The following is a 12321-nucleotide window of genomic DNA, read 5'->3' on the forward strand; positions in this document are numbered from 1 at the left end:
ATGCATGATGAGCATATTTAGTGATATGATCAAGAAATGTATGGAAGTATTCATGGATGATTTGACAGTCTTTGGAGATTCCTTTGAATCAAGCCTTCTCAATTTAGAGTATGTGCTTAAACGTTGCAAAGAGAAAGGCTTGGTACTCAACTGGGAAAAGTGTCATTTCATGGTACCATCAGGCATAGTCTTGGGGCATGTCGTGTCGGAACAAGGAATTGAGGTTGATTAATCAAAGATTGAACTCATATCAAAGCTGCCCACCCCCAAGACTGTTAAAGACATTCGATCTTTTCTTGGGCATGCAGGATTCTATAGGAGGTTCATACAAAAATTTTCAACAATTGCTCGCCCTTTGTCAAACCTCCTAGCAAAAGATGTTGTGTTCAGTTGGACACCTGAGTGTGAGGAATCTTTCCGAACGCTCGTTGCAAAACTCACTTCCGCCCCTATCATTCAGCCACCAGATTGGAACTTACCGTTCGAAATCATGTGTGATGCTAGCAATTATGCTATAGGGGCCGTCTTAGGTCAAAGAAGGGAAGGGAAGCCCTTTGTTGTCTATTACGCAAGTAGAACTCTTCACAGTGCTCAAATGAACTATTCTACCACTGAAAAAGAGTTACTTGCTGTTGTATTCGCACTTGACAAGTTTCGTTCCTACCTGATTGGTTCACCTATCACCGTCTTTACAGACCATTCCGCCTTAAAATACCTCCTTTCCAAAAAGGATGCTAAGGCGTGTTTAATTAGGTGGATCCTTCTGTTACAGGAATTTGATCTAACTATAAAAGACAAGAAATGAGTTGAAAACGTGGTAGCGGACCACTTATCTCTTCTTGAATTTTCTAATTCCACTGATGGCCCAGCCATTCGAGATGACAACCCTGATGAACATCTCTTCGTAGTCACTAAGTTTCCATGGTACGCTCATATCGTCAATTACTTATTGACTAGCGAACTTCCAACTGCATGGAGTGCACAAGATAAACGTAAATTTTTGGTCGAGGTTCGTATTGCCCCGACCAAATTATGAGACGTTGCATTCCAGATGATGAAATTTTTAGTGTCCTGGACTTTTGTCATAATGAAGCTTGTGGTGGTCATTTTTCTATGAAAAAGTCTGCTGCAAAAATCCTACAGTGTGGTCTTTATTGGCCCACTTTGTTCAAAGACACTAACAATTTCTGCCGATCATGTGAAAGGTGTTAGAAATTAGGTGCCCTGTCTCGGTGACATATGATGCCATTAAACCCAATTCTTGTAATAGAAATATTCGATTGTTGGGGAATAGACTTTATGGGACCATTTCCACCTTCTTCTGGCTACCTTTACATTCTCCTCGCCATAGACTATGTCTCAAAATGGGTGGAAGCTGTGCCTTGTCGAAATAATGATAACATAACTGTTGTGAAATTCTTAAGGAAAATGTGTTATCTAGGTTTAGCACACCTCGCGCTATCATAAGTGATCAAGGCACCCATTTTTGCAACTATTCTTTCGAGACCTTAATGCAAAAATATGGTGTAATTCATAAGGTTGCATTGCCTTATCACCCACAGACAAATGGCCAAGCTGAGTTAGCCAACCGAGAAATTAAGCAAATTTTAGAAAAGACGGTTAATCCTGACCGCAAAGATTGGTCCTCACAACTTCTCGATGCTCTCTGGGCATACCACACTGCTTACAAAACTCAACTTGGTATGTCTCCTTATAGGCTAGTCTATGGTAAAGCCTGGCACCTTCCTGTTGAGCTGGAACACAAAGCTTATTGGGCAGTTAAAAGCCTAAATTTTTATCTCAAGGCGGCCGGACTCAATCGTAAGCTTCAATTGTCAGAAATTGAAGAATTAAGGAATGATGCTTATAACAACTCTAGGATCTACAAGGCTAAAATGAAAGCGGTTCATGACAAGCAGATCCTAAGAAAAGAATTTGAGCCAAACCAACGAGTGCATCTTTATGACTCTCGTCTGCATATCCACCCTGGTGGACTGGCCCATATGTTGTGAAATCTGTCTTTCCCAACGGTGCTGTTGAGGTCATAGACCCAACTGATGGGAGATAATTCAAAGTAAATGGCCAGTGACTGAAACACTACATAGAGAGGGTGACCCAGCCTGAAGAAGTCACTCTTGTGGAACTGGTTTACCAAGTCTGAGTAGTGTTCCAAATTGTTTGTACATAGGTTTGTTTTCTGTTTATTTCCCTTTTGTCATTTTATTTTATTTGTTATCATTTTGTGTTTTCAGTTTTTCATGTTTTAGAGAATCAATATTCGCTCTATCACTCGACGCTCGCTATCCAGGTGTTCTCTTTCCCTACTCTTTTACATTTATTATCTTTTGAGACATTGAGGACACTGTCAGATTTTGGTTAGGGGGTGGTGAGCATATTCATGCACGTTCATGTTGATTTTTTTCATATTATGTTGATTTTTGTCATATTAATATTTTCACGGTCAAATTTTTTTAAAATGTTACTTTTGAGTCAATTTTCGTTATCTGTATTACTAAGAGTTTTCTAGAGTTACCTAATGCACATGCCAATTATTGTGGTAAGGTGGTTGTTAGCACATATTTGCTTAGAAATTTTCCATGTTTAAGTAATTCATTCTTTTGTGTGAGAAGTGAGACTTGAGAAAACAACTTTTAAATTTTTATTGATTCTTAGAAATGGTTATAATTATTTGGACAAGGTATTGTGGTATGAATGGATGATGTTTTAGGAATAATATTTTCTATAGACAAATCTTATTAGAGAGCCTTTTATTATGTTATTCATGAAAAACAAAATGAAAAAAAAAAGAAGAAAAAAAGAAGAAGGAAAGAAGAAAAAAAATAGAAAAAAAAAGGAGAAAGACACAAGAGCAATATTTCTATCATTTTCAATTATGTTGTCTCTTGTGTCCAAAAAAAAAAAAAGTGTGTTTATTAATTTCATGTTTTATTTGATGGCTCTTAGAATAAATGTAAAGATTGTCCATTCAACTTAAAATCCCGAAAAACTGGTTTTGTGGTACTCTTTATGGTGGTTGTCCAAATGGTTTATTTCCTATCTTTGTTTCAATAATTATTTAAGAGTTTGTCCTAAATACATACCCATTTGATGAGTGCTTATTTCTTTTCCACCTCCATGAGTGAAACCCTTAAACTTTAAATATTTTCAATTACATGAGAGGTTAATGGAGTTGAGACTTTTACTTGGCATAATTTCAAAGGCTTTATGTGCTATGGTTTGCGGTAAGAAGGTTCAAGTTTAGTACACACACTCACAACTCTAGATTTATTCAAAGTAATTTTGATAACTCTTGTTGACTTGTTACTAACATTTTGTGTTAATACTTAAATTCTTTTATCATTTTTGATCGGAAATATATCATGTTGACATTTATCAATTCGCTTGAATTGCTAGAGACTAGCAATAAGCTGGTTGGGGGTTGTGATTAGTGCTCAAAAATATCATTTTATTAATCTTAAAGTGTAAAATTAATTAAGTTTTAATTAATATTTTCATGGATTTATTGTCATATATTTTATATTTGAAAATATTGATTTTAATTTAATTTGTGTTGAATTTTCAGGAAATAAAATATATTTTTGACACGAAGAAAAAGAAATGAGAAAGAAAGAATTAAAATTGAAGAAAATGGTATTTTTGAAGGAGAAATAGGCCCAAAATGGAGCCCAAACCCAAGTTTCAACTGCTCCCTCTACGATGCCACGTGGCAGCTCGCCATTTGTCCACTCGAGCCTCCGAGTCGAGCCAGCCGAGCCGCACTCCAGCCGAGCCCCCAGCTGCACCCCTGCCACCTGACGCCGCACCTGCACGACTGACACGCGTCCCATCCGTCTGACACGAGGCAGCTGCTGAACGAACCATAGCCCGCCACGCGTCCCTCTCGTCAGTCCCTGCGCCCCATGAACCCGACCAGCCGCCTGCCACAATCAGTCCCTGTCTCCCACGGCTCAACATATTTTCCCCACTTCCACCAGCTTTTTATGCCACTTTCCCACTATTTTGTACACGGTTTTGCACGTTTTTTAGTCCTATTTACACTATAAATAAAGTACTAAATGGAGTAAAATTTCATCAGATTGTGTAAGGAGAGTATAGAGAGTATTGGAGAGAAAAACACTTATTTTTCATATTTTTCTTTTACATTTTTGTGAGTGAAAACAATGCCTATTTTAGGCTAAATTTTCTTGTGGAAAGGCTAGAGTGAAGTTCATGTTTAACATTGTATTTTTAATATATTGATTCTTTATTTTGTTCTTCATTTCTATATATTTGTTACAATTAAATTTATTTTCTTCTAATTTTTATTCTAAATTTATTATTATCTTTTACATAAGTCTAGTCATGCTCTTCTTATGTAATTTAGGTTTTTAATTTAATTTAGAATATTAGTTATATTATATGCTTTTTACTGCATTCTGCCATTGGTATTTTGTCGCTCTAAAGTATATAATATGATAGGTTTTTAAAATTAGAAGTTAGTATAATTTAATTAAATATCATATTTTAAGGTGAGCTTTATTATATATATTTTCCAACTATAATTAATGGTGTAGAATTATAGTTGAGTATAATGAATCAATTTTATTAAAATATATATATGTTTGCATGAATGAAACTTATGTCTTCCATACTTTCTTTCTGATTCTAATTCCTCGATTTGATTCATTTAATGTTTATATTCTTTTTCAAATTTATATCTGTCCAAAGTTTATTATTTTTAATTTACTAATCTTTCTTTTAATTTTGTATTTTACCTCTCTGTGGATACGACATAGCCCGATTACTACTGCGACCGCCTAGGAGTTTATTGGGCGATATCAATTTTTGGCGCCGTTGCCGGGGAGGTAATTCTACAATGAAAGGTTTGCATAGTAAAATTTTTTTTTCTTTATTTAAAAAAAAAAGTAGTATAATGTTAAATTTCTCTTTTATTTTAGTTTTCCTTAGTAATTTTTTTTATTTTATTTATTCATTTTTTTTAAAATTTTATTTTTGGGTTTAGAATTTTATTTTTTTAGATTTAGGTTTTTTTCGAAAAAAAAAAGAAAAAGAAAGAGCATAAAATTTTAAATCATAAAATTTATAAAAAAAAATCAAAAATCAAACAAAGTATTGAGAACATTTGTGTAATTTTGGAAATTAGTGAAAACCAAACTTGTTCTGTCTTAGAAAAATTGGTTCTTAAATAAGGTCTGTGTTAGCGTTACCCTCCAATCTTTTCTAAGAACCTCGGGGAGTTCTAGAAAAGCTCTTGGGCCTAAAGTGGTACCTTGGCAGCCTTTCCAATTGGCCTGGGAACATTTTGGTGTATACTTATTACATTATTACACATTTGCCCTTATAATACTTACAAACTAAAAAAATATTTATGCCACGAAACAGAGACGCACTAGCGAGATTTGTGAGACAACAAGTAGAAACTTTAGAAAACTCTCCAAGTTCGTCGTTTTCTTCCATTTGTTCAAACACTCCTGATTCACCGAGACTTCCTGAACCACCCACGATGGCTCATCAAGATGAAGTCAAACCAAGAACGCTACAGGAATATTTACATCCTACGCGTGCAACCACACCTTCATGCATAATGTATCCCAACAATATGCCAAATTTTGATTTCAAACCCGGCATGATTAACCTCTTACCAACCTTCCATGGGTTGGAAAATGACAGTCCGTACGTGCATATACAGGAATTCGAAGAGGTGGTGGCTACATTCAACAACTGAGCTGATGTCACCAACATTGTGAGATTCAAATTCTTTCCTTTCTCTTTCAAAGACAAAGCAAAAAGTTGGTTGTATTCCTTAAGGCCTAGATCTATTGGAACATGGGACGAAATGACAAAAGCATTCTTTGCCAAATATTTCCTGCCCCATAAGACTAGCAGCCTTAAGAGGCAAATCTCTACCTTGATCCAGAAAGACCATGAAACTTTCCATCAGGTCTGGGAGAGGTTTAGAGATTTGATAAATCAATGCCCACATCATGGATACGAAAGCTGGCGTCTGATCAGCTATTTCTATGACAGTCTCACAACCGGACAAAGACAATTCGTACAAATGATGTGCAATGGCGAATTCCTTCAAAAAGGTCCTGATGAAGCTTTCGAGTACCTCGACGATCTTGCTGTGTCTAATTCCTCGATTTGATTCATTTAATGTTTATATTCTTTTTCAAATTTATATCTGTCCAAAGTTATTATTTTTAATTTACTAATCTTTCTTTTAATTTTGTATTTTACCTCTCTGTGAATACGACATAGCCCGATTACTACTGCGACCGCTTAGGAGTTTATTGGGCGATATCAGATAGCTATGCATCCAAGGCGATCAATACGACTAGCTGACACAGGGTCTGAGGCTAGAGATGATGACCATGGCCAGAACCCTCTGCCAGTCCCTGAGAACTTGTAGCAGATACTTGCTGATATGCAAGCCCGATTTCAAAGTCAAACGACTTTGCAATCAACTTGATTAGTAAGTCTTGCACTATTTTAAAATACATATTGTAACCGTTTTGGTTATCAAGGGCGTTACATTTGGTCAATTTGATAAAATTTCCAAAATTATGTGTTATGTGTCGAAATTTATATTTGGTCACTTTTGATTTTATTTTAGCTTGGAGATATATAAAAGTATAGAGTAAAAATTTGGTTAAATTTGCAGAGTGAAATTACCAAAGGGCCCTTGAGTGCATTATAAGTGAGTTAAAAGGGGCAAGGGCATTTTAGTAATTTCTAAAGGAGGAGAGAGGGTGTGATGGGCAGCTAGGCTATGCCCTAGTGTACTCAAGTGTCTATGACACCTACCCTAGGAAGAGTAGGAGGCTACATCACCCATTGGCTAAACCTCCAATCATCCCCTCTTACACATCTAATCATTTTCTTTTAAAAAAAATCCTTTTTTTTTTTTAAAGAAAATGATTGTCTCCATTCTCTCTCCCCCAAAACAAAAATCAAGTCTCCCTCTACACTCCATTTTTGCCTTTTTTCTCTCTAAGGGGCAAGAGCTCTCACACTCCATTGAAGGAAGAAAACTCAAGAGCACACTGAGAAGGGTAAGTTTCAAACCCTACTCCACTTTTCTCCTCTCTTTCTCTTCTAACCCGAAACCCTAAGGGTTATGTTGCATGCATGTGATCTAGCCATGCGTGGCATTGATATTGGGTTCTAGAGTTCAAGAGTCGTGGTTAAAGGAGGATCCATCTTCTACCCTAACATTTAATATTTTTTACAAAAAAAATCCACATGTGGAACCTTGGGGCTCAGTTTAAGTGTATAGAACACAAGTAGGAAGCTTGAAAGGCTAAGGGAACCTTTTCTCCAAGCTAGAACCATAAAAGTTAGATTTTTGGTTGGTTTTGAGTTGTTTTTGGTTATTGATGATAGATCTGTTTGTATAGGTTGTTTTGCTGGTTTTTGATGTTTATTTTATGCTTGAGGGTTAGATTGGTTGATCTTTTGATTTACATGCATGCATGTGGCTAGGTTTTTTCTAGTTGTGTTTAGTTTTGCTAGAATGTGTCTAACTTCCAAGTTAGATCATACCCTACGGGTTAGATCATACCCTACTACCTCTGTTTGTGGAAATAATTTGCATGTTTGCGTAGTTCTATATGAGTACTTGATTTTAGGCTTTTGAAAATAAAAAAAAAGGTATTTTCAAACTGAAGTTACGAACTTATTGGCATCTTGATGCAATATGGAAAATTTATGGGCAGCATGCACTACCCAGATTGTTTTAAATATGGAACACGTTTTACTGAGCCAAAAGCAATGAAATTTGGTAAACTGGTTGTTTAAACATTTATAAGGATCACATAAATTTTTTAGAGCAAAATGAAAAATAGATTAAGTGTAATGGTGTTTCAAAGTTTTCCCTAATAATTTGAAAATGAAATTTCTGGGCAGCAAACACTACCCAGATTGTCTTACATTTTTTAATGGGTTTCCCTATCCTAAAAATTATGAAATTTTGAGGGAAACTAAAATGATATGATTAAAAATCTTGGAAAAATTTTAGAAAATACTGGACCATGATGTAAGTGAAATATTTTTTCTAAGAACCCTAAAAATCTGATAAAAACTCCTTGCAGCAGGCACTGCCCGGATTTCATTAAATAGTTTAATTGATTTTTCCTTCCCAAAATTTTTGAAACTTGGTGAGAAAATTTTTAACATAGGTATTAAGGTCCCGGTAAAATTTTAGACTAAAATATTTCAATGTTTATGAGTTGTAATTTTTCTAACTTACCTAAAAATGGGGAAAAATAGTAATTTCAAACCTTAACAAAAAATGAGTTTTGGGAGGTTAGTTCTCCTAACCTAAATTGAATTTTTCACGTGAGGCTTCAACTAGGTCCTATCATTAGGATGCATAATACGTGATTGGGGTTTTTAAAAGGTTGAATATGAGCTTAAAAGCGTGATTTTTATCACGATAAAATGAATAGTAAAAAAGTTAGGACTGAAATTGGAAATTAAGTTTTTTTCAAAACTAGCTAAAGTATTAGATATCTAACAAATCCCAAATTAGTTTAAAGTTATTGATAATTAATTTTTGCCATTTTATAAACTCGGGGTCCAATTTCCCTTTCTTTTTGAAAATGACGTAATAGAGGTCCTAGGTTATGGATTTAAAGATGGTAAAAATGGGAGTTAAGTTTTATAAAATCATAAATAGAAAAGTATTATCGTTAACAAAAAATAAATTGAAAAAGGTAGAAACGAGGTATTTTTGGGTAAAGAATGGAAAACGGTAACTCCGTACTTGTGTAGAAAGTGGGTGGTTTTCTAAGATTAAGAGTTGTTTAAAATATCTCTTATAAGTAACCAAAATATGCGTAATACGATTGAGAGAGTCTTCTAGAGATAGAATATTAATATGCACATCATGGAGAGCATGTTGCAGTAAGGACGATTTTTTCAGGAAACCATAAATTGATTTAAAGAGGAATCTGGTCTTATACATTGTAAAGTGTATAAGAGAAATGTCAGTATAGAGTCTCTAAGAGAACTTTATTGAATGTAGCTATCGTGGAATATTAGCTATAAGAATATGACATAGTTTAATCTGATTCATTGTGTGGTTTCACTACAGTGTTATCTAAGCATGAAAGCTTGCTTCTGGATAGAAGGTTTCCATAACCATGCGCTAAGGAATCCAAATAAGAAAACTTATGACATGTTTGGCTACAACACCTTAATGACTAGTTTAGATAACTAAGTTATATGCTAATAATTTGAACTAGTCTTAGAAGGTTTACTCAAGACCATGGTCCTAAAGGGTTCGCATGCTCATGACTAAGGTAAGCACTCTGACTAACTATTGCGACGATTATGAACTCAGGCTAGCCACTAGGGAACTAAGTGACAAACCGGTTCGCCACCGATGACTGTGTGACTAAGGTCTGTTGGCCACCACAATATGTAAGAAGTCTGGCTTAACACCCGTGACATAAGTGTCTGGTTAAACTCCAGGACACATAAGTAAGTTGATTCAAAGTTCGACTAGTTACCATGACAACTATGAACTCCAGCTAGCCACCGGGGAACTAAGTGAGAAACTAGTTTTCCATCGATGTTTGTATGACTAAGGTAGGTTGACCACCGCAATTTCTAAGAACTCTAACTTAAAACCCGTGACATAAGAGTCTGGTTAAACTTCGTGACACGTAAGTAAGTTAATTCCAGAATCAAATCTCTATGACTAAGAATGTATTCCAAATTCTTCTAGGAGTCTCGGTAACCAGTGTAACCAGTTTACACTCGTCGATGCTATGGTAAGATATGTTATGATGTAATAATATATGTTAAGCTATGCTAAGATATGCTAAGATATGTTAAGTTATGCTAAGATATGTTAAGCTATGATAAGATATGGTAAGATATGTTAAGCTATGCTAAGATATGCTAAGATATATTAAGCTATGATAAGATATATTAAGCGATGCTAAGATATTCTAAGATATGTTAAGCTATGCTAACATATGTTAAGCTATGCTAACATATGTTAAGATATGTTAAGCTATGTTGAAGGTTCCTCCGGAACCCTAAGTAATTATGTTTGTTATGATATGACTGAGTAAGTAAGTATGTATATTACCAGTTAAGAATGTATGTATGCTCTGGGATTTTCTACGTCCAGGTGTACTTTTGGGATACAAATTTAGGTTATGAGGTATGACCATAAGTTTGCCAGGACGTTCGCACGTTCTTAAATTGTATCTTAGGGTTCAGTTTCATCCGAATCCTATTCTTGGTTGATTTTCTGCCTAGTTACAATTAGTTAATTTCTTGCTCTGTTTATGTGGTTATGTTTGTTAAGTTGTTCTTACTAAGCATTTTTCTTAACTAGTTGTTTCGTGTTGTAGGTAAGCTCAAAGGCAAAGTGGATAAGTGAGCGCTGGAGTTTATCTACGAGGATGTACATGTGGATCGACCTTTTGGAAATTTATGTTTTGGGGATTAGAATTCATATGATAACTAATAGTTTATTTTGGGCTCGTTGAATGATTTAAAATTATGACACTATAATTCACTTTTAAGTATGCTCATACTTACAACCTGTTGCATATTTTGAAAAGTTTTTTTTTTATATGGATTTTTGGTTAACTTATTTTTAGAAAACAGTTATGTTTTTCCGCAAATTATGTTAAGAGATTTTATAAGACATTACATTTAAGAACAATTATTTTTCATATAATCTTACAAAAATTAGAAGTCTTCTATTATGAAAAATCTAAATATATATAATTTAAGCAAAATTGACTCATTAATTAGAAATAAAGATAAAGAAATATTCATATTCTTAAGATAACTACTCAATCAAGGTTCTTATCATTGGAGTTAAAAGATATCACCAAAATTTAAAACAAAACAAAACTTTAAAAACAACATAATAGCAAAAAAAAATTCACACATACTTAACACAATTCTACCCTCAAATTCAACATAATGAATAGTAAATAACAATTAAAAACACTACCCCCAAAATTAATTGAAGCATTGTCCTCAATGTGTCAAAATATAAATCTAAATTAAACTTTACAAGAGGCAAGAGTTTAGAATGGTCGTACCTCATGGTGGTGCATCGTCAAGAGAGCAAGAAACAGTTAACAAAAAGTAAAACACACGAAAACAAGCACACAATAATAAACGCATAAAACAAATAAAATACAAGTTACCAAGAGTAATAGCAAGCAATCAAATAACATGGTAAATAGGATTCTCAAGGAGGATATCATAAACTTCATAGGTTTTAATTTTAAAAATTGTTTTAATTTTTGTCCATTAACATTAAAAATATCATCATTTTTAGGATTTTCAACTTCAATAGCTCCATGTGGAAAAAAAACTTGAACAATATAAGGATCGGACCACCTATTGCGTAATTTCCCTGGGAATAGATGTAAACACGAGTTTCACAAAAGTACTTTTTGACCTGGAGAAAAATCTTTTTTAAAAATATTTTTTTCATGGTAAAATTTTATACAATCCTTAAACTTTTTTGAATAGTGATATGCATCATTCCTAATTTTGTCTAGTTCATTCAACTGATGCATTCTTTTCTCACCTACTTTGTCTAGAGAAAAAATTAATTGCTTAATAGCCAATAATGCTCTATGTTCAAACTCAACAGGTAAGTGGCACACCTTCCGATACAAAAGTCTATAGGGTGACATGTCAATGGGCATTTTGTACGTGGTACGATATGCTCATAATGCATTAGTGAGTCTTAAGGACCCATCTTTCCTAGTTGGATTAACATTTTTCTCTAAAATGGGCTTAACTTCCCTATTAGAGACTTCAACTTGACCACTAATTTGTGGGCAATATCACTACTACAAAAAAGGCCTTTCTCTGCGGTTTTTTTACTCAATACACTGCGGTTTTCGAGAGTATTGAAAAGCGCAGTGTATTCGACCGCAGAGAAAAGTGATACGCAAACCGCGGAGAAAAGCTACACTTTTCTCTGCGGTTGTAGTAAGCCAACCGCGGAGAAAAGAGAGCTTTCTCTGCGGTTCTAGTAAGCAAACCGTGGAGAAAAGAGAGCTTTCTCTGCGGTTTTCTTACTAGAACCGCAGAGAAAGCTCTCTTTTCTCCGCGGTTGGCTTACTACAACCGCAGAGAAAAGTGCTTTCTCAATAAAAAAAAAAATTTAATTTCGGTTGATAACCGAGCATTTTTAATAAAAAAAAAAAAAATTTCAATTTTAATAAATAATTATTTTCAATAGTATAACTAATTTGTTAAATTATTATATATACATTTCATATCTAATACAAAATAAATGGCTAGTAA

The 12321-nt window shown here is 34.3% G+C and overlaps 1 non-coding gene across 1 annotated transcript; it reads right to left on the reverse strand.

The window, feature by feature from the left end:
* Nucleotides 1–5905: 5905 nt before the first annotated feature.
* Nucleotides 5906–6012, reverse strand: LOC133793034 (small nucleolar RNA R71). Its single transcript, XR_009874498.1, has one exon. It is a non-coding gene; the product is annotated as a small nucleolar RNA R71 (small nucleolar RNA).
* Nucleotides 6013–12321: the final 6309 nt, after the last annotated feature.

This window comes from Humulus lupulus, chromosome 7, assembly GCF_963169125.1.
Source record: "Humulus lupulus chromosome 7, drHumLupu1.1, whole genome shotgun sequence".
In the NCBI taxonomy this organism is placed as follows: Eukaryota; Viridiplantae; Streptophyta; class Magnoliopsida; order Rosales; family Cannabaceae; genus Humulus; species Humulus lupulus.